At 40.1% G+C, this 21,732-nt stretch overlaps 1 long non-coding RNA gene across 1 annotated transcript in view; it reads left to right on the top strand.

The window, feature by feature from the left end:
• Nucleotides 1–20,986, top strand: part of LOC119713202 (uncharacterized) — a 38,808-nt gene extending 17,822 nt beyond the window's left edge. Inside the window, exon 3 of the long non-coding RNA XR_005260137.2 lies at nucleotides 19,907–20,986. This is a non-coding gene — a long non-coding RNA (uncharacterized lncRNA). The remainder of the gene's footprint in view (nucleotides 1–19,906) is intronic.
• The last annotated feature ends 746 nt before the right edge of the window (nucleotides 20,987–21,732 follow it).

Below are 21,732 nucleotides of genomic sequence, written 5' to 3'. Positions count from 1 at the left end.
GTGGGTGTGAAGTGATTTTGACATGAGCACAGCTCACACTGAGAACCCTCCAGGCTTGTGGCTTCGGAGCAAAAAAGAGAAAAATATAGCTTGGGGTGGGGAAAGGAGTTAGAAATAGTTTAGGAGACCCTTCAGTAATGGATGCTGGGCTTGAATTTATGTCAGAAGAGACGTGGCTATCACCCACCACTTGTCACAGATTTATGGATCATCTATTTTGCTAATGCTTATGGATCTCTTGCTGAACATAACCTTCCTTCTTGATTTTTTTCTCCTGATCAAAGACTGCTAAAAGTATGAATGTTCCTGTGATATCTTGAGGTTTTCCTAAGAAGAAGGTGCATTGATGGAACAGTTGTTAGGTACTCATGAAGTAATATATTTTCCATGCATATCTTAAAAGTTTCTGAGGTGCACGTATATTTTATATATATTGAACAATCTGTGCTTTAAAATAACCAGCTGATGGATTTTATGCTGCATATGACCGCATAGAATGAGGCCATTTGTATGTCATCAGTATTACTTGAAATGTGCAGAACAGCCCCTTTAAAATCTTTGCCATGTTCTTCCTTGAATTCACTCATAAGTAAACTTTTAAAGTTACACCTGCATGCCTGCAGCTGTAAAAGATCTAGGCATATATGTAAATAAAGTACAGCAGGATTTTCATCTCACATACATCACGACGTGACAACTGTCTCTCCACTCCTCTTTCCTGTTACATTTTTTTTTTCAGTCTGAAGTGATTATCTTAATGAGAGTAAAGTCTGCAAATGTTCGTGGATCAGCAGCTGCCAGGCACACACACACACATCCTCTGCCACACATCGCAGCTCTGCCCTTACTGAAACCTCCGTGGCAGGTTCAGATCTGTTTCTTCCTGCACGCTGCTCAAGCAGCAGCTTCTCTCCTGGGAATAACAGTGGAGGTGATTTGCGTCTTTGGGAGAAAATAGAGAATTTCTGAGTCCTGCAACTTACTGTGCTCTCTTTTGTAAATAGGGCTTGCAAATGAAAAATTTTCTCTATTCCAATAAAATTCTGTGCGCAATATTGTATTTCAGCATTCTTAGGTTGGACAAAGCCCTGAGGTTTCATGGGCTGAAAGCTTGCCAAAAGCACCTGAGGTAGAAAATCAGCGTCTCGTTTTCACCCAGCCATTGAAGCGTCATCCACTGAAGGAAATGCCAGTAGACTGATTTTCGTTTTAGGATGCGTCTGAATTGTTTAAACTTTTAGCTTAGGCTCTGCTGGTAGAGAGGTCTTCAGCTGCTGGATATGAACTTTGCTAAGGATGGAGCAGGAAGCTCTGTGTCTCTCTGGTGATTTATTAGGCACCTTCCCACAGGGAACATCTCTTGTCCCGTAGCCTAGGGATATTTGCTACAAGACTCCGAGGGTTTCTTGTCAGAATAGCTGTGAAGGGAAATAAACTGAATACCTGGCATTTTGAAGAGCTTTCTGGCAGGTCATCACATTGATTCGCTCAGCAGAACTGCAGGTGGGCCTCCCTGAGTTGTTTCCCTAGGATGCTGCACGTAAAGCAATGAGCATCTACAACCAAACGCATCCACAAAGATAGATGTGAAGGGAAATGCAGGCGGTGCCCAAACCACAACGTGTACAGCTTGATCAGGCTCCAGACCTCAAACATCCCTAATTTAAGGGTTATCCAGATACAGGTTTTTAGGTTTGCTCATTATGGAAATTAGAAACTAACTACAGCATTCAGATACTGGTTTGAATACTCACAAAGACCACAGCATTCAGACACGTTAGGACCAAAGGTGTTAATTTTAATCCATTTTTAGAAAGGCATGATTTTAGAAAGGTAACTATTTTATTTTCAAATTTTTAATTACTGGAGAACAAACTGTTTTACACAATTTCCATAGCAGCTGGACTACGCTTTGGAAGCCACGTATTCTGGCAAGAGACAAGATCACTTTATTTTGCAAAATTAGGAAAAGATATACACACAGAGCTCTACGTGAATTGCTAAAATTACGGTTCAGTGTCCATTCTGTCAGCCACCTTAGAATTTCATTTAAAGATCTATATTTTAGATCCAAATTAGGAGGTTTTATTGCTGCTTTAAAGCACATGCAGATTATTTTACTCTAATTCAAAGTAAAATTATACCCATTCAAGTCTAATGTCATTTTGCAGACATGAATACATAACAGCTCTATTCTCTAGTTCCTCATTATAGGACTGAGTCTGTTATTTACTGATTATGATTTTCCTTTATTTTACTGAAAGCAGCAATGGGGGATGAGTGCACTGTGTGAGCTGTTCTTCCAGTTTATACTACTCCTGTGTTTGTCTGTTAGCATGAAATTTGGTAAGGAACTCTGTACTGTATGATTTAAGTGAATGAGTAGACAAAAGAGAGAAAACAGCCACAACATCTAAGCTAATCATTCAGAATTAATAGGCTATCCATATTTCTGAGCTTGGCAATATTGCCAATGCAGTTGAAAATTTCCATCCTTGTTTGCTTTTTGTTCAAAAATGTGTGTTCTTGTTTTTATGCTGAATTTGATCAGACATTCAGAAACTTTCAACAATTTATGTCAAGATGAGCCTACAATTTTAATGTTGTCAGAATGACAAGATAAATCAAGTAAAAATTGTATATGAATGAGTGATATTTGGATTACCTTTTCCTTTCAACATTTTTCATAATACTATCTATAAAGCTTGAAGCATAGGATTGTAATCTTTTGTGGTAAGTAGAGAAGCACAGGGACCATGGCTTGCATGGAGCAAAGATGGGGTTTCTAATAATCAAGAAGATAGTTTTGAGTGATAAATGATAGCATACCATATCCAGAAATCAACAAGTGTAAAAATCCTCATTGGAGACATCCAACATTTCCAGTATTTATCTGAACAGACAACAGTCTTGTATTGTGGAGAACAGGGGAGGAAAAGGCTTTCATTGGCATGTCACTAACAGGATTTTCATGAGATCTTTGTTGTATTTCTGAAACATTTGAATGTGCACCAGCTGTTGTCTCAAAGCCATAAACGTTCTAGATAGCCAGGTCCAGAAAATTCCTTTTTAAAAAAAGGTAGAGCAAAAAAATAAAACTGTATATTATTTACATCCTAGTATTAATGGGACTGTTTCTTCAGGAATTTTACTGGAATTAATTTAAAAGAATGAACCCCAAAGTCTGAGCTTAAGGTTGGCTCTTGCTTTTCTTGGTAAAGACATAAAGAAAAGATAAAGAAAGGTAGAAACTTAAAAAATAAACAACAGAACTAGAGATAGCATTTTTTTTTTTTTTTTTTTTCCTTTTACAAATTAGAAACATTATGCTTTTATGTCTGTTTCCAGAGTACCTCACTATCAAATTTTCATGTTTTTTTCATGGAAATTTTCCAGTCTGGAAATGCAGAGGGAGTGTATACATACAGAAAAGGATGGAAAAGGAGTGATAAACCCCGTAATAAATCTGTCACTAGGAAAGACCCTTGGAAATGACATAGTTCTTAGCTTTCTCCAACTACCACATCTCATCTTTTAACAGTATAAATAACTGGTTTTAAAACTAGATTTCTCAACTCAAAATGTAAAATTTTCTGGCATAAGATACCAGCTTTTGACATTAGAATATAGGACCATTCAATTAGATTTACAGTCCTGAAGTCCATATTCCCTTGAAGATTAAACCTTCATTAAGTTCCCCCTTTTCTTCCCCTTTATTTCCTGCCTTTTGCTCCCATCATACTATAACTTTCATAAGCACTCTTGGGTTTAATGCTTTAATAAAACAGCTTTGGTAGAAGTTTAAAGGCACTTCAGATTCTCAAAAAAAACTTTTAGAAATTCACCCCTAAATTGGTAATTCAACCTTCCTTCCCTATCCCCTTGTCTCCCACCATACATCTTCATTAAGATGCATCTAAAAGAACGTAGCCTGTAATTTAAACAATTACATCAAGGGTTTGATTTTCTCTCTCTCTCTCTCTCTTTCTCTCTCTCCCTTTTTTTCACCATTGTTATGACTAGACAGAGGATCATACTGAGTACATTAGCCAGGCAGTGACTCAGGACACCTACTGCTTGGAATGCCATTGCACTCTGAAAGGAAAGGGATAAAACCGTCTATCCTCCAGCCCTGAACCCCACTACATAGTAATATTTCTGCCACAAAAATACTTTGCTGTCAGCTCCAGCAAGGCAACATTGGATAGCTGCGGTAGTTTGTTGTCAAAATGAAAAATGGTTCAGTGCAAAAGGTCTCATTGCTGGGATGCTAACAATCAAGGAACACTAAGTCAAGCATTTGACAAGGAACTTTGGTCTTGCTGTTAAATACCACTTAATATTGTCCTGCCCGATAATCCCTGCTGTTTAACAACTGTGCAATCATGGCTCGGTGATGGCATTATGCCTTTTCTGAAGGGAAAAACTAGGCCATATGTCATGCATTTTCCTGCAAAAGAAAATACATGTCTCTTAACGTCCAAGGAAAATATAGATGTTTCAAAAATAAGACAATTACAGACACATTATAGTCTTGACTCTTCTTTAGAGTGTGTGTCCAGAACGGAGCCTTGCAGCTCCAGGTGAGGTTAGTGAGGTGAAAAGCTGAGTAACTGCTAATCCTGACCTGCTGAAAAGCTTCTATGTACTGCATGCAACCTAGGAGCAAATAAATGCACCCCAGCCTGTATTCAGCAGTGGAACTGGAAAGCTTTGCTGTTATCACCTTGGTCTCTACAGCTTCTACCTTAAAAAAGGCTCCCTCGTGGCATGAGGTGTCTTTTCCAGCTAAGATTTGTTGCTGTCAGGCCACGACCTCCCATGCATCCATCCTTTAACTGGTCTTCCTCAGATAAACCTGAGTTCTTTGTGTCATTTTTCTTCCTGCCTTTCAGTGCCCGATCTCTGGAGTCATCCAGCCACATACGAGTCCTTTCTTTATTTTGATGTGCCTTTTTGGTGGTTTAATTCTTTTTGCAAGTGGTATCCTTTGGCTTTTGTAATTTGAGTTCCTTTTAACTCTGAGCCTACTTTTGCATTATGAATTAGGGAATGTATGATGTGTAGAGATTCCTCACAAAGGTGGTAGAAAACGTTGCAGCATAAGATGAGTAGACTATTGACCTGAAAGCCAATACGACATTCATTTTGGTTTGCCTACAAATCCAAGCTAGAGCTGGGAATAATGATGTTCACACTGGAGAATGACAAAATAGACAGTGGAACAGTTAAATGGGCAAAATTGAGCATTATTGTGGGTCATTCCTTTTCAGCAAGGAATTGTATGGAGAAACAAGATTATGAATTAAACAGTTTGCAGTAACAAAAACAATGATAATGATTTTCAGGGAGGGAATTCCTGGAAGGCCAGGAGACCTAAACAGTTAAGGAAGAGCTTGAAGACAGTCTTGAGAGAAACGAGTTAAGACCAACATCTCAACATCTCCTTAGTTATACTTCTGGGACTGAGCCTCCTGCTGAAGGGGGGAACCAAAAGCTGAGCCTGGTGGTTTTCGGTTTACTTGCTGTTCCTCCATCAGTGTGCTGTCAGGGTAGGCCTACATTGTGTAACATTTTGCTTACATATAGACCCAAGTGAACTAAATAAACATGTAAAAAAGGCAAAGAAATTCTGGAAGAGATGGCTGATGGCAAATATTTTTCTATGCTTGATGTGTCAGCAGGGTTCTGGCAGGTGCCCTTAGAAAAATACAGCACACATTTTTGTGCATTCAACACCCCCTTTGGGAGACACTGTTTCCTCAGACTGCCCTTTGGGTTATGTTCAACACCTGAGGTGTTCAAAGGAAAATACAACAACTGTTTGATGGTATAGAAGGTACAAAGGTTTGTGTAGATGACATTTTGATCTGGGAAAACCAGTGGAGGAACCGGTCAGTAGTTCCTAGCAGCCTTGGAAAAAATGGGAGTCAGGCTAAAAGCTAAACCAACTGTAAAAGTAAATTCTGTGAAATGGAAATAACATACCTGAGAGACATGTACATAGCGAGGCTCAGTGTAGATCACAACAAATTGAAGCTGTGTTGGCCCCAGAAGGTGAAGAAGGAGTCCGAGGTTTGTGAAGCCCAGGTAAGAAGTGCGTTAACAGTTATAAACTCTGACTTGTTATCACCAGGCCAGTGTTTCAGAATGCTGCCAACTGATAAACTTCATAAAAAGAGGCACCATGAAAATACTCCTTCATCACAAAATGCCAAATTTCCATGGGCAGTTCCTGCATAATCAGCCTCTCTCTTGTATACCTCAGTATTCGAGTGCTGTGAATACCCTTGCTTTGAATCTAGAAACAATTTAGCTGTTGTAGAATGTACTCACTTTGAATCCAGAAAATGATGTAGAGATGAGAGGTTTCTGCATTTTATTTATTTGTCAGCATTTATCTTGGTATTATAGTTTTGCAAGGCTTGATTGAGGGGAGAAAAAAATGAAAGAGTGCTTCAGATCTGTTAAGTCTCAATCTGGAGAAGCAGCTCTCTTTAGAATTACCAAAATACTGAGCAAGATGAAGGTCTCAGACTCTCCTCTGGCTTTGCAGCATCATTTCCATGTATAAAAAAAATGGGTTCATTACTGTGATTATTGCTATTGTTTGAAACGATTACACCTCTCCTTTAAGACACTGCCTATTATCATGATTTTATACTTACCCCAATGGATCAAACAAACCCATGTTAAAGAAAAGCATATGCAAACTCTGTATAAATGGAAAAGTAGCCTTACCAGACCCAGTTCTGCCACAGTAAAACTCCATTTGTTTTTTTAATCTAAACTTTTACCAAAACAGTCCCCAAGCTTACAATAAAGGAGAAGAGGACTTATGTAAAAAGAAAGCAAGTTTTAAAAATTGACTTTATGCAATTTGTCATGCTAGGGCATTAGATATCTCTGTTCTGGGAACAGAGCAAGCAGTGAATCACAGATGATTTTGCCATAAAAATAAGTAAATCATTGAATGAATTTAAAAGACTTAAAGAACTGACAGCATTTGTGGTTTCACTGTAATCTCTCCTGAAAATTGTTTTTTTTTTCCCTTTAGTTATCTAAGTAGGTGAAAGAGTATCAAATTTAGAGTGAAGGAAAAGCTAATCTTTATGAAAAAGTTATTCCTACATATTATATATACCATTTTCTGTAGAACGAGCAATTATTTTTGTTTGTTTGTTTTTGTCTTTGCAGTGATGCAATTCAAATCCACTGGCTCCAAAGGAGCTCAGTTCTGTTTCAAGTATCCTTAACTTTATGAGTAAGGCACCATTTTCCCTGTTCAATAGCCCCTGAGGGATAGCTTTAAATGGGTCTATAAATCTATTACTGAAACTCTGCAAGGAAATGATAGTCTGCCAGCCTGAACAAAACAGCAGATATTGTGTCAGATGTGTCATATCTTGTCAAATGGCAAGTACCTGGCTACTGGGATTGTGTTTCTATTTGCTATGGATATAAGCTGGTCTTGATTGTTAGGAAGGATTACTCACCCTCTTTACATTCAAGAGATGAAATGGAAAAGAAAATTGTTTCAAGATTTCCAGTGCTGGGAGCTGGCTCTGTGTGTTGGAAGCACCTTGGTTGAGCGACAAATATAGAGGAGCTGCCTGCAAGGCCTCACCTGAAAAAGGGTTATTTTCAGTTTGGGTATTTTGGTATGTATGTGGGGGGCAGGAAGGTAATGAGAAAAGGTAGAAACAGCCGTTCCCTTGAAACTGGAGAAATACTCTGCATCGGGGGCACTTGGAAGCATGCAGCACTCGGTGCACAGCTAGGAGAGGGTGATAATGTTAAAACCACGCACGTCACAAACAGGGTTTTTCTCACAGCCTCACTCTTCAGGTGAAACTCCTTCATGCCTGGGAGCTGACCTCATGGTGGGTTGGATGGGATGAGGTGTCGCAGCTGTAACCGCTACAAGTATTTCTGGTAATTCAGACGGGGCTGCCTGTCCCACATAGATCTGGACTCACCAGCTTTCCAATTACAGAGGAGCTGAAAGGCAGCAGTACAGGCAATACCGGTGGCATTTCTAGTGCTTTTTAGTTAATAATTCCCTAAGTAGACACTTTAGAAAGACAGGGAAGCAAACAAAGGTCCATAAACTGCAAAGCTAAAAAAAAATTACCGAAATTACCTATATGTCTACAGCTTACCTTGAAATGCTAATCCCTGAAAAGCCCTACCTTTAGAAGTTAGCCTGTTATTAAAAAGGCACAAAGATGTTCTAGTGATGCATAAATAACCTTCACCTTTTTTTACTATTTCTTATTTTGAATAGATGTTATATTAGTGGATCTAGTTTTACGAATGGTGCATAATTACAAGCCCATTGAGATGCCTCCCTCTGGACTTAACAATGAGATTTCCACACTCACTGTGGACTTGAGCTGAAAGCTTTGCCTTTTGGGTTGTTGGAGTCAAAGGCACTTACAAGCTGTTCTCAGTTATATTCTTATTATTATCTCAAGTTGTTTCACTCTCGGTTATATCATTAGCCATGGAAGCTGATGTTACTTATGGATGTCAGAACAGTGGCAAACCAGCAGGGAGAGGAACTTGGCCCTCAGTTCTTCTTCAACCTCTAAACCAATATACTTTGATAAAGCTTACTCTTGAGGAATGCTTTGCAAAATTCTTGTGGTGTAAAAAACAGACTGCAAAATAGTTAATAAATCAGAGATCTGGGCTCCTACACTTATTTCAGTCAACTCCAACTGTTCTATTTTTTCTCTAAAGAAACAGAAAAATACGTTATCATTTACCTACTCAAGGAAAAATAAAAGAAAGAAGCCCATTCCAAATACTTCTTTTTTCTGGGAAATTCACTGTACTTCTTTACCATCTGGCCAACTGATATAGGAAAAACCATGCAGCTCATTTTTAGTAGCCAGTTTTTCAACTGAAAGTAAAATGATTGGACCTTTCTCAAGAATGATAGGGAAACCCAAAAATTAGTTGGAATCAAGTTTGCAGCAATGTGGTTGGAAGAGAACAGCTTTCCCTCATCTTATTTTTAAATTTTTCATGCACTAATGATTGCTCTAAATTCTATACTCTGAATGCCTATTTGGGGCCAGATATTCAGGACTAGATGTGAATTGAAAGACAATGGCTTAGACCCATTGCAGTTGTGGGAGATCGTAAGCAGGTTGAGTCACCCAAATCACTCTGCACCTTGGGGTTTTCCTTTACTTCACCAATAAATATAAACCTTATTATCCTGAGCTGCTTCCTGAACTGGCTCCTTTCCAGGGTTTTCCCTTGCCAAAATATTTGGCTGACTGTGGAGACGTTCTCCATATTTTAACTTCCTGAATTGATGTTAATGGGACCCACCTGGTCTGGTTTGGAGATGAGTCAGCAGAAGAGTCCAGCATATTTAGAAAAGTCCTTGAAAGTCAGGTCTAATAGAGACTCAAACCCAGTGAAGACAGGGAGCCAGCATTTACATCACTGAGGCTTAACATTGCATTTGTTGTAGTAGCTGCATTTCGGTGTCACTTCCTGAATTTTTATAAAAGCATTTGTCCAGCTAGGTAGCATTTCAAAAATTGCTTGCATTTGTGGTTGCAGATATTTGAGCAGGCAGTTTTGTTCAATCTTTCATGCTTCACCTCCCAAGCAAAACTTACCTCTGTGAGTAAAAGCCCTGAGATCAAGGCATATCTTTGCTGAGATATTTGGGACTAGTTTTAACACCTCTTTGGTGGGTTTCAGAGCCCATTCTCAACTGAAGGTAAGGCAGCATTACCTATACCTAGCAGGTGCTTCCTTCTGCAGGGAGGGCATTCCTCACTCTCCATCTTTCCGTTCACTGATAACAAGGTTATTCCTTTGCACAGTTGTAGGGAAAGTACGCTTTTTTTTTTTCCCCTCCATTAGGCAGATTGGTTTCCTATGCTTCCCATACAGAGACAAATTTCTGGTGGACAGACCAAATGTATTTCTTAGTGTAACATACTTGTATAGGTGTGCCATAGTAGTCAAAGAAAATATGGGCAATGTCTGCTCCGAAATCTCGACACAAACGTCACTGTCGTTTTTCAAGAGAAGGGGTTTCAACTAAAGAACTGACAGCAAACAGAGCTGAAAAGAGAGCGTGAGCTTGTTGGTATTACGATAACTCTTGCCTTGCAAAATTGTCTCTGCTCCAACCTGCAGTAAAATTCAAATCTCTCGGCATCGCAGAGTCACTTTTCCAGGCAGAAGAGTGGATCGCATACTCAGGAAAAGAACACACACAAGCAGTCTGATAATTTACAGCTTGTGAAGCTTACTGTGCTTGTAGATGTAATGGAATAAATGCAAAACCAAAATAACTTGCCTGTCTTAGCTGACATTAGGACTAGTAATTAGAGCTTCTCTGTCTCTTCCCAGAGAAACTTATCTAGCACTTTTCAGTACAGATCAGTCATTCTGCTAAGTAGCAAGATCCTAAGTGGCAATCTTTCATTCGTGTTCTTTCCTTTCTTCTCTCTGGTAATTGAAATGCTAAAGCTGAGCCAAGACTAGATGAAACCCTTCAAATGTACATTTGTGGCTTTCAGAGAATTCCCTACATCAACGTTCAATGTTTTTAAGGGAGAAAAAAAGCAGTAGTAGTAAGATGTTCCCTTGGAGGCAGCGATTGTTTCACCCCCAAATGAACTTCCCTAAGAGAATGAATTTAAAACTGCACAAAGTGATTGATAACAAAGATGAAGAAATTGCCTGCTCTGCTCTAAAGCCAGTTCAGAAAGCTAGGTGGTTCATCATGCAAACACAGACATTTACCAAGAGGCCAGCAGGGTACCGGGCATCCCTGCAGGTTCACCTCTGCGTGTGCATGGTGGGGACTGCCCTCACCACGAAGCTCAGGTCCTGAATTCAGTGCATCTGGCTCCAAAGTTTTACCAGCTCTGCCCTTGGAATCGGTTGTGCTGGGATGTGTGCACCTCTTCTGCATCTGTCAGTGAAGCCTGTAGAGTAAAGGTGGGTGGAGAGAAGCCATTTACAGCTTCTGCAGCTTCTCTAAGACTTTAGGGTAACTAAGTAACCTGACTAATTACAGAATAACTACAGTAATTAAGATCAGAGAGTAGCAATAGCTCTTATCTCATGGCTGGTAATGCACTTAGCAAGATCCTAATGTCAAAAGCACAAACATGTGCAAACACCTGACTGCAAAGTCAGGGCAGAGTACTACCTCCGTGTTTTTCCTTCAGTAAAACTGTCAAATTAACAAAGAAACCCTGTAAGGCTATAACAACGATTGTGCACTTGTGTCCTGGAGCTAACTAGCCATGAATAAATTTGAGTTAATAAATAAATGCATGTGTAATGAGGCTGATCCTGATCTTTTGACTTAACTGAAGATTTTCTGATTTTTTTAAGGTTTGAGCTGAGCTGAGAGATACTTTTGTGACCTTAATTTCAAGCTAGCAAGGTTTTAATTTTCACCTGTGAATAATATAAAAATCCAGCCACAAGATGGTTATTGAAGCTAGCATCACATACGTATTTCCAGACAAATCCTTGTTTCTAATTAAAATAAACAATGGATTGAGCTTTTTGGTGGGGTTGAGTTTTTTTTATTATTGTTTTGGTGGGTTGTTTTTTTTTTTTTTTTTTTAAGAGTGAGAGGAGATAATAGTTTAATTAATAGAACCTGGAGCCTTTCCAAAGTACACTGTGTCAGTTGAAGTATGTGAGGTGGGGAAGCTCAGGGTGGCTGGCATGCGAAGAACTTCTCTCATGATGAGTCTTGCAAGAAAATGCCAGTCACGCTTCAGTGAGCAACGTCAGGTGTCTGCTCCCTGCCGCCGAGCAGGCTTCACCTTCTGCTCACATTCAGCGTACAAACGTAGCAGCATTGGAAATGAATGCCACCAGGTGCCAAGTCAATGAGTCGAATGAATCTCTTTATGCTGCCTGATTGAAAGAGATCGGGGCAAAACTGGGACCAGGTTGGGGAGATGCAGCCAGCCCGGTGAGCCGTCGGCACTGCCGCTGGTTGGGGCACGTCAGGCTGAGCACAACAACAGGAAGGAGATGCAGCTGCCAACAAAGCAAAAGGTGTCAGATCTACTTCCACCTTGCCTAGGTATCAACTGATGACTTCCAATGAAAACATTTTCCCTGTAGGCCACTTTCCAGATTTCCAGGGGCAAGAGGGGCGTGCATTGGGCCAACAGCACTGCTATTACATGTAGCCAGGATGTTTTGCTGGAAGAAGCAGACATGGGTCAAGTGACAAAATACCCAAAATGCTTCGATTCCCTGTCTCTGCTCCCTCCTGCTTCCTTTGCTCCATGTAGATCTAATTCTGTGTCATTTTTCACCACCCATCTGGGTGTAACTGTTTTTGCTTTAAGAGTCTTTTGGTCTGCAGCCCTTCTTTGTAGGAATCCCTTCTTACTCCACCGTCCATGTCAGGAAGTCAATGCACTCCAATTTTGTTTCAGCTCAAATCACAGTTGGGAACTGAGATTGCATTGCTCCAGTTTTCATTTGTGGCCAACACAAAACTCCAGCCAGGGAGAGGCTGTCACTCCCCTCTCTTGCTTCAAGGCAACACTTGTATTTCCAGTGCAAGCTGCAAGCTGGGGGTGTCTGACACATGGGTGGGTCCACCCAATGTGGAGGCAGTTTGGATTGTATTGGAAAGCAAAAGAGCCATGCCTGCTTCTCGTTACACCTTGATCTGTTTTAAATAAGCTGTTTGTGAAGAGGTATTTTGCTGGTCAAGCAGACGTAATTGAGTTTGTGACTTCCCATGCAACCACCCAAATACTGCTTTTTGTGGTCGACTTGTGCACCAAAGGGCAATATGATAGAATCAGAGGATAGTGGTTCGTTTTTGCACTGGTGTCTGGGGGTGGAAGGTGTGTGTGACTTCTGGAGTTAATCATCCTTTAAGGGCACAACAAGGCACAGCAGAGCCAGGTGCATCTGATTTCCCCGGGGCTTGATTATCTCATGATAACCACATCCTCTGAAGTTGATCTTCTGCTATGTTTTCCCAGGTTTTTTACAAAGGAATGATTTAGGTAAACTGAATTGACCATAAAATTTACCAAGTGAAATCCCCCCCTCCTTTTTTTTTTTTTTTTTTTTTTTTTTAAGAACATCCAAGTAAGCAGTCTGATCAGGGAGAGAGAGGCTTGCAAAGTGAAATAATCCCATTTATATTTTAAATTTCAAACATGGGTGTCATCACTGAAACTTTAAGAACTTGCAGCTCTGAGATCAGCCTTCAGCTTATACAGATCAAACAGGAGTTAAGGATTTGAAGGGGCAGGGGTGGTCATAAAACAAATGTCAAAATAAACAAAAAATACTTTCTACATACATTGAGCTGCTGACACCTGTTCCACTGCCGTGGATTTAAGGTAGCTCAGCATTCCTATCCCCGGTGCTCTGCTCTGCAAGCATCAGTATCCCTGCTCCTTTTTTCTCCAGAGCACTCCAGTGCTGTGTGCCCAGCCGTGCTGGGTGGAAGTACTGGTGTGTGCCTTATCCAGGCAGTTGTGCCAAATGTGTGGAGGTACCTAAAAGCTATCCCTTTTTACACGTGTAAGAATAGGCTTTTCTCACTGTAAATGTTAAAAAATATATCAAGGTGGAGGAAGTGGTAGTAGAAATATAAAATTCAAGTATCAAATTAAGAAAGGACAAGTCAGATGTCCTGTAAGGGTCAGTTATTTATATTCCACTTGCATCCCAGACTGGCATCCTAAAAAGCCGTAGTTCTCTGCCCATGGATGCTCAGGATGCTCAAACTCCAGAGGAACTAGAGCTCCCCGTGGACATTATTTCAGGAATATAACGCATGCATGTGCTATGATGCCATGCCAACAGCCAGGCATTTGAGCAATCGTGAAGCACTACAGCATTTGCAGCATGGGAAGTGCCTCTGCATCTCGCCACCCGAACGCCCAAGCTGCACTTCCAGCCCTGCTGCTACATCACGCTACCAGGTTGGACGAGGCACTTAGCTTCTTTCTGGGTTGTTTTTCAACAACTAGACAAGAGATGACTTAATCTCTAGTGGATATGAGAAGATTTCAGACTTCTTTAGATCACCGATTTAATTCCAACAAAAATCTCTGTAGGCAATTTAGATATACTATTATTAGTAGTAATACAGTAGTAACAGTAATGGGCAAGATATGGATTCCTCAGCTTATGTAGCCAGCCCTCCTTTTTTAATTATTAGTTTTACTTCAAAGCAGGTGGGGAAAAAAAAAAGAAAAAACCTGTTGACAGCCTCAGTGCTAACAGGAGAGTCCAGACTCCCGTGTCTTGTAGTAAATGTGACATTTCAGCTAATGTGTCTAAAAATAAAAGGGAAGCAGTGGAGAAAGTGCCTGTTACCTGCAAGTTCAGCCACACCCTGGTGCATTCTTTGCCTGATGAGATCTTTTTGTGACAGAGCCAAACTCCAGATTTCCAAAAGCCAAGATGTCAGTCAAAAAATAGTAATTTCACCTCCAATTCTTGCTCACCGTCATTAATGTTTCAGCTGCTGACAACGGAGCAGTGAGAGAGTTGGATCGTTTCCCTTGGAAGGGGTTTGGCTCAAAGGAGCTTACTACCTTTTTGGAGGTTCTCATTCTACCCATGTAGATGAACTTAGGGACAGGTTAGCTCTTCAGTTACCTCTGAACCACTCTGGCCAGGGCTGCAAAACCTCCACAAATGGACCAGAGCTTTTTAGGCAAAGTACCTACTTCTACGACTAGTTGAGAATTTCTGGAGAAAACTCTTTTTCATTGTGATTCATCAAAACCACAACTTTTTGGAGGAATGTATCCATTTTGACCAAAGCTTCCCACATCCAGGATAGCTCTTGGCTTTTGATACCAGGAGACATCTCTAACAGACAGTGAGAATATTTGAATTGGAATATCCAAGGTCCCAAGCGAGAGCTTTCACCACTGGACTATTATATATTCTTGGGTGGGTCTTTTTTCTCTTGCTCTGAAATACTTATTCCTAATGCAGAGCAAAGATGTTTTTGAAATCTCAAGTATTTGTGGGATGGGAAAACTGTCAGACATCTTTAGATTTTATCCAGAATTTTTTTTTTCTTTCTTTGCAAGGATATTTTTCTGAAGCATCATTCTTCTTGTTTCAGACATATTTTTTGCTAAAACTAAAAGCAGATGGAGGAGATTAGATTTTTTTTTTTTTCCTGAGGGAAATAGTGAAATCATCAAATTTTGCTTACAATGAAATTTATGAAAATGGTTGCAAGAATTTATGAAAATAAACTTTTTTTTTTTTCAAAACTGTAATAGAAAACTGCAGTTTCCTAGAAGAAAATCAATGTTTGCACCATTAATATTTTTTTAAAATTTTCTTTAGACAACTTAGACAACTCAACACTTTCTTGAATAACTGTTTCACTGGAAAAATAATTGCAGGTTTTTTGTATTATTTTTTTTAACCACTGTCAGTGCCAAACTGCTTATCTGAATCAGGTTGTCTAACTCAAAGTTTCTGGAAAGAAGAGAAGGAAAAATACTATTATAATTTTTGAATACTTAAAAAAAAAAAAAAAAAAACACAACTTTTTTTTTTGTGCATTGTGCTAAAAAACTTTTTTTTTTTTTTAATGATGAAATTGAAATTTGAATTTTAGACATTTTTACCATTCTGGATTTTTTTTTTATTCCCACTATTTTCTTAGGTTTCACCCAAGAACAGGACACCATCAATGTCTTCAGTGACCTTGCCTAAGCTAGTGGCAGATTCTGCAGTTGAACAATTTGGCTTTCTTCCAAATTAAAACAGAAATTCACTTTGTCTAGCCAGGAAGAATGCTATTTTGTTTGCCCACCCTTTGTCTTTCCTGTTCAATCAAGAAATTTTTAGTTGCTGAAGGCCAATTTACTCTTGCAAGGTGATGCTGTAAAATCCAAAGTAAGGCAACAGTGGTTTTAGTGGTCTTGGGGAAGTGAATGCAAGTGACAGTTACAATATTTTGGAGGCTTTAGGTAAAGATTTCAAATGGAAGGACAGAGATGTGCTTGGGATGAATGTGAAAGAAGGCTTCTCTACCCAATTCCCAGTCATCTCAATGTTTATACACAAAAGCACCCAGGTATTTTTGCAGTGGGGCAATGCAGGACTGTGTTTGTATGGTATTTCCAGGTTGGTTCTCCAGTCTCTGACTTTTCCGCTGCACATCTTTAAATGCAGGGTTAGTATTTTAACAGAATAAAGAGGTATTTGGGCTGGTAACTAAGCCATAACGTTTGCGGATCTGATACAGGGCTTGCACTGTTGATAATTTGAGAATTACAACGTGGGTGTCAAAGCCTTAGGATACCATGTGTCTCATGGTATCCCTCTGCAAGCTCCAGCAAGAGGCCCCTTAGCAACACTGGAAATCCCCACGGTCGCATGAAATGTGCTTTCCTGGCACATCAGGCACTGAGGTCATGTGGAATGTCTGACTAAAAGGGTTTTCTCTATCTCAAACTGGAAGAAACAGCAGGCAGTTTTATTGTTTTTCCTGAAACCTGCCTCTTTGCATGGGTGAGTACACTGGCACTCTAAATTTCTTCCCCCTTCAGTAAAACTGATTACCTTCTGTTCTGCCTTCAGAGGCCTGTCCAATATCAGGGGAAGAAGTTCCTCTGTATTGCCCTCCATTTCACTTTAGATAATAATATTCCATTTTCCACAAACTCCCCTCAATGTTTCATCTGTTTACAGCAATCTGATTTTGTCTTCAATAATAATAATAAAGTGCTTCTAAATATAAAATAATAAAGTGCTGAGAGGCTGTTTGCTGGATAGGGAGATTCCGAAATATAGACCCTTAAAATTCAGATTCTGGATTTGGCCACACCTGTGCAGGAGTTGTACCATGGTACATCGTTCTTAAATTTCTAGTATTTTTATTTTTAAGTAGCAGTGGAAGGAATTGAAGACCCTAAATCCCCAAAGCAAAAAAAAAAAGATAGTTGTATATTTTGAGAGGTTTTCTCTCCCTTCCCCTCTTCCCCCTAACAAAGCCCATCCCCTCTTCATAGAATTGCAAAATCATTCAGGTTGGAAAGGACCCCAGGAGGTGTCTGGCCCAGTCTCCTGCTCAAAATAGGGGTTAAAAATGAATTCAGACCAGGTTGCGTCGGTCTTCATCCAGCCATGTTTGAAAACCTCCAAGGATGGAAATTCCACAGCCTCTCTAATTATTCTCACAGTAAACTGATTTCTCATGCTGACTGGCTATGGTGGTGCAATTCTTTTTCTGAATGACATCTCCTGATGTCAAAACATTTTCTTGAGGTTCTTAGAGTTTCTCCATGACCATCTCTTATTTGGGGGTAAAGTGCATTACTAAAATTCCTAGAGTTAACTTCTGTATTTTAACCTCAACTTCACTAGGTTAATCACTAGGTTATGTCTTGGTTATCTAGCATTTCTGCCTAGTAAGGCAGAATTGACACATACCTGCCTGCTTCTCATTAAATTACCATTTTTTTTGGCATTCTGGTATACTATCTTTTGTCTTGCTGTACACAAGCAAAATAAAAATTGAGTGCTTATGTATCTTCTTGCACAGGATGCCAACAGATGGCAATATTTTATCATCATTAAACAATGCAGTTCTTTACTCCTTTGCACTGCGGAAAGTTTGCATTTACTTCTATATTGTGATAAAAGGAGTTGACGAAACCTGTGTTTGTCTATAAATACCTCTCCACTGTGGTATTTTTAATTTTTTAAAAAATATTGCAACTGTATGTGGCAGAATATGTCACATTTGAGAATTTTAGAGAAGTCTCTTATATAAAGCCCTTACATGTGTTATGGTTCCTAGAAGGCTACACTCACTGCAAAGCAAGCACTGAAACATGAGCTTCTGAGTGTGTCCTAGATTTTTCCCTGGAAAAATCCTGCATGTGCTTTTTCATACTGCTGCATTTCTCTCTACAGAAACAGACTTAAAGGCCCTGGCCTCTACATTACATATATCTCAATAGAAAGCAGGAATTCTTAGCTGCAGTAAACCTCATTGTTGGTTGTATTTGCTGTGTTTTTATTTTCCTAATCATTCCACATTACATGTTGACGTGGGTGGCAGTGTATGCACAGACCTAGGAATGAAAAATCCTGCCTTTAACCCGTTGGGTGTGCCACCTAATCTCTCTGCTTCCACTACCCTGTGTGCAGTGGCCTGCTAAAACATTCTGGACTCAAAGGGTATTAGTTATTTTATCCAGTTAGGAGGGAAAGCAGGTAGAGGGAGGTGTAAGTCAGGCACAAGGGAGGGGAAGCCTGATTACAGTCACAGCAAAAAGACTGAGCATGCAAAGGGCATTATTAGAACATCCAAATCTGCTGAGGACAGTGATGTCTAAATCTCACTGGTACCTCCACTGAGCAGAGTACAGGCTCTCTGCCTAATGCAGACATGCCCCAGGCATCTCTGGACATTAAGCATTACCTTTTCAGTTATCCCCTCTCCTTTTAGATTATACATGTACCTACAGGCATCATTTACTGCTCCTCCCCAAGAGAGCCAGTCAAAGTACCACACAGCACTGGAGGAGTGAAAAAATGTAGTATTTATCCAAATGAAACCACCAATTGGTCCTGTTTAGTGACAATCTTCTATCTTTTCAGCCTGTTTTTTTTAGGGCTTCAGATGTTTTACAGCTGGGGTAGCGCTGATGGCTGCCTGAGGCCTGTAGGCTACCTGAGGCCTGTAGGCTACCTGAGGCCTCTAGGCTGCATGAGCCTTCTATAAAGGTTCACTGGATTTGGGTTTTCACTTCTTCAGCCCATGTTTAAGGGTTTTTATGATGAAAACATAATGGCACATGGCACAGCTGTCCGCTCTTTAAATTCAACAAGAAAGAACAAAGGATTGTTGGCTGTCTCCACATCTTCTGTCTTCTGTCAGATGAGCTGTGGGGGAGATGTTGGCAGTGAAGGAAGGCACAAACTTTGCAAAGACCCATGCTCAGGATTTCCTGACCTACTGGGATGCTAGCATGTAGTAAATACTTCATGAAGTAAGGATGTAGACAGAAACCAACTCAAGAAATCACCTGAAAACTTTTGTACTAAAACATTTGTCCAACTCAGATGCATCACAGCAGTATGTTTGACTTTCATCTTTAAAAACTTTCCCTATTAAAGAAGGTGATCTAATGGACTGATGAAATCCTTTCTGCACCCTCTTCCATTTCTGTTTGCATATTTTAACAGCCAGGTCTTTTGCTGCCACCTTTTCTAATGTTTTAGCCCGTTTTCTATTTGTATTTTCAGATGCATTTTTTTCCTGACATATAATCCAGAAACTAAGAAGCAAAACGTCTTAGTGCAAGATCGCATAGGGTAGAATGCACCAGTACCCCTTCTGCCCCCATGGCTCAGAAATGTGCTAGCAAAAGGAAACAGTCTCATGAGACAGAGGACAGGAGGGCTGCTATTTCAGAAAGGTTTTCAGTTGAACATGCCAGTTTTTTCAGAAATGAACTTCCTCCATCTCTGTTGGTCACTTTTTCCTAGCTGTTGAGAGCAAACATTTGGCAGGGAAAGGAAAACAGATGGTCCTTAGCATATTGTCTTGTTTTCTTTTTCTCAGTTCACTTTCTGAGGGGGTAAACCCAAGTAAATTGTCCTTTTCTTCTTTCTCTTCGGGCCAGAAATCCACGTGCCTTTGCAAAATATCTTTTCTTTTACTAAGTGTGCATTTCCCCCTCCTATTGTTATGACAATCGTTGAAGCAGGTATAAGCCATGTCTTGCATCCTATAACAATACACATCAGCTTTGACCTCTACAATGAAGACAGGACTCCAGCAGCAAATCCACAGGCAATAAAAATGAGACCACCAGAAAACCAACTACCATTTATTTCTTTTTAAAAGTGTTTCTTTCTTTCCTTCCCTCAGCAGACTTTCCCTGTGTTGAAAGGGATCCTCTGGTCACAAGTCAGCAGGCGAGGTTGTCGAAAGCTTTGACAGTCAGTGAAGTGGAACATTACAACACATGGTAGCAGCACGCACCAACGGAGAGTCCCAACGCTACATGGACCTCCCTCCAAGAGCAACCTCAGATCGTTCTTCATCCAGGCCCCCTCTAGTGATTCAGATCCCCTACTTCCACTAGTCCCGACACTGCCTGGGTCCCCAGGTTGCTCTTTTCCACAGGTATTGCTAAAGCAAATAGCACACAGTATTTACTAGGTGCAACACTTTAAATCATATTAATCTGGCCAATAAAGTATTTATGGCCAATAAAAATTCCACAGTGGCGTAGCTGATTCGTAAGGAGGATGAACGACAGACTCATGCCCTGCCCCAGCCAGACTGTCAGAAGTCTGGGAGGAACAAGGGAGCAGCAAGAGGAAATGGCACCACAGAGCTCAAATGGCCCATGTGCTGGGGGTGGCAGGAGAAGGAGACACATTAGCGTATCTGACTTATTGATCATAATAAAAGAGGGGTTTTTTATATATCAGATGAGCTTCCAGAGTCTTACTTAAATAGTGAGAAAGCCAAGTACTGCTCTGGTCTAAGGGAACTTAATTCTGAAGCAGAGCTGTATTAGTTGTGCATTAGATCAGTTTGAATCAAACCTCATTCACTACAAAACTGATAAACGTTATTAAGATCTATAGAAACTGCTAAATCCACAGCACATTGTTAAGACACTACTGGAGAAAACATACACTGGACATGTTTCTGTGCTGGGGTGAGTTCTCACTGTGTTTTTTGGAGAGTGCCTCAGCTGCCCAACTCCTGGTTGCAGAAGGTAGATGAGTTGTAAATAACCTTACTCATATTGGGAAAGGAGATGACTAAGAAGACATTGAAAAACTATAACACACCAAATGAATCACATAAGCTTCTCAAACCACGACCTTGGCCACATGGCTGGCCAACTCTCAACATCTCTGCTCCAAACCTCTTTTTAACATTCTTTCTTCTCGGATTAGGAAGGAGACTCCAGGGAGGATTTCTCTCTTTTTGTTGGTATTACAGACCTTATGTGGCATCTACTATGATTCTTCATCTCTTTATCTGAGAAACAGAATATTTGTGCGGTGCAGACTCAAGCCTTGGGACTAGCATGTCAAATATACAGGCTGAGAAAAGGGGATTAGTCTGGACCAGTCTGGTCATTTCTTATTTCTGCAGTACTCTGTGCATTTCTCCATGTTTTACATGCATCTGTGTCTATTCCAGGGACACAAAGCTTTTTTAATGTTACATTTGAGCTGTTGCAGCCTCTTGCTCTTTCTTGGAGGACCTGAAAGCATAATAGCTGTGAATAATGCAAATGCTTGGTGTACACAAATCAATTTTACATTGCCCATTATTTGTTTAAATAATGTATTAGGCTTTTTTTTTTTTTAGTCCTTTAATTCTGGATAGCTGTCACTATTGAAATTCATGTGGTTATGGTACAAGTGATTATCTTAGGACCAGAGTATCTCAGCAGATGATCGGTTTGGGGATGAGAGACTTTTCAGCAAATCATGGGTTGGTCCAATTTTGTTGTTGTTGTTGTTGGAGTCAAAGCTAAAGAATGAGACATTTCCAATGGAAATCACTTCCTTTCCTATATTAGCTCACTGGAGTAGATAGGAGGAAAATTAGGATACCTCGTTGCCTAGGTTGACTGGCATCTTGAAGCCCTGTGAGTCAATGGGCGTTTCTTAGACCTTTGGAGACAGCTAGGCTTCTGGTATTACTGACAGGTATCTGTTGCCACT

The sequence above is a fragment of the Anas platyrhynchos genome, chromosome 19, assembly GCF_047663525.1.
Source record: "Anas platyrhynchos isolate ZD024472 breed Pekin duck chromosome 19, IASCAAS_PekinDuck_T2T, whole genome shotgun sequence".
Taxonomy (NCBI): domain Eukaryota; kingdom Metazoa; phylum Chordata; class Aves; order Anseriformes; family Anatidae; genus Anas; species Anas platyrhynchos.
The sequence above is the reverse complement of the archived record's forward strand: the minus strand, read 5'-3'. Positions and strand labels throughout refer to the sequence as shown.